This window comes from Limulus polyphemus, unplaced genomic scaffold, assembly GCF_000517525.1.
Source record: "Limulus polyphemus unplaced genomic scaffold, Limulus_polyphemus-2.1.2 Scaffold1630, whole genome shotgun sequence".
NCBI lineage: Eukaryota > Metazoa > Arthropoda > Merostomata > Xiphosura > Limulidae > Limulus > Limulus polyphemus.
The window spans coordinates 29,823-30,772 of record NW_013667240.1 but is presented as its reverse complement, the minus strand read 5'-3'; the positions used below and the strand labels follow the sequence as shown (position 1 = coordinate 30,772).

General features: G+C 29.8%; 1 protein-coding gene across 2 annotated transcripts in view; it reads right to left on the bottom strand.

Annotated features, from left to right (window-relative positions):
- LOC106464366 (polyadenylate-binding protein-interacting protein 1-like) overlaps window positions 1-950 on the bottom strand; it is a 50,149-nt gene that overhangs the window by 43,797 nt on the left and 5,402 nt on the right. The window lies entirely within an intron of this gene.

Here is a 950-nt window from a genome sequence, read left to right as displayed (position 1 = left end):
TTATATATATCTATCATTTTTATTATATTGACCTTTCACCCGTGTCTGGCTAACAATACAGAAGTTACAATGATGCAGCTCACGTGCACTCATGTTACCGTATCAAGTAACTAGTAACTAGTCTTAGCTGTGTTTTGTAAAATACAGTCACATTTCAATTATTATACATTATATATGTATATAGATTATTCCCATTTTGAAAGATGTTCTTAAAGTTCTTTTTCCTAAAACACAGAACAGCAAATATAGAAGTAGAGCAAACAATTATCTCTTCTAGTTATGACCTTTGTACTGCTCAACATAGGTTGCTGAGCCTTTAAAACTTTTGCACATGGAGGGTATGAAACAAAATATTTTTTAACGTCTTATATATATATATATATACTTTTGAATAACTAAAAAATTATAAATTACTACATCAGTACCATACACTTGTACTATAATTTATCAAGCTTAGTAACTATGCTGAATTTGGGTCTAAAAAAAACATGAAATTTCGAGCAGACTAAAGACACAACCTACCTCATTGAAATCTTGATTTAAAAAAAGAAATGGTGCTGGGTACATTAGAAATGCTGAAAAACCCACTAGGAGAACATTCTGAGGTTGTGATTGGTTATTCATATAATATATAGAAGTGAGTGTATATGAGGGAGCATTTCCAAAAATGGAAAGAGGTGAGCCGGACGCAAAGAGAAAAGATAAGACCTTCATATTTTATATTCTAGCTTGTCAATAACTGTAATTTCAGTTTCTAATTCATATGAAACTATAGACTCAGTATTTTGCCTTCACAAACATCTAATTTGAACTAGTGCTGCATTCAACATATCATGTGACACATAAAAATCGATGTTTATCCGAGTTTGTTTTATATTTACTTTTAAATTAACAAATTAAGTAACGTATAGTTCTAAAATTTGAGTTATAATCTACAGTTTGATACCAAA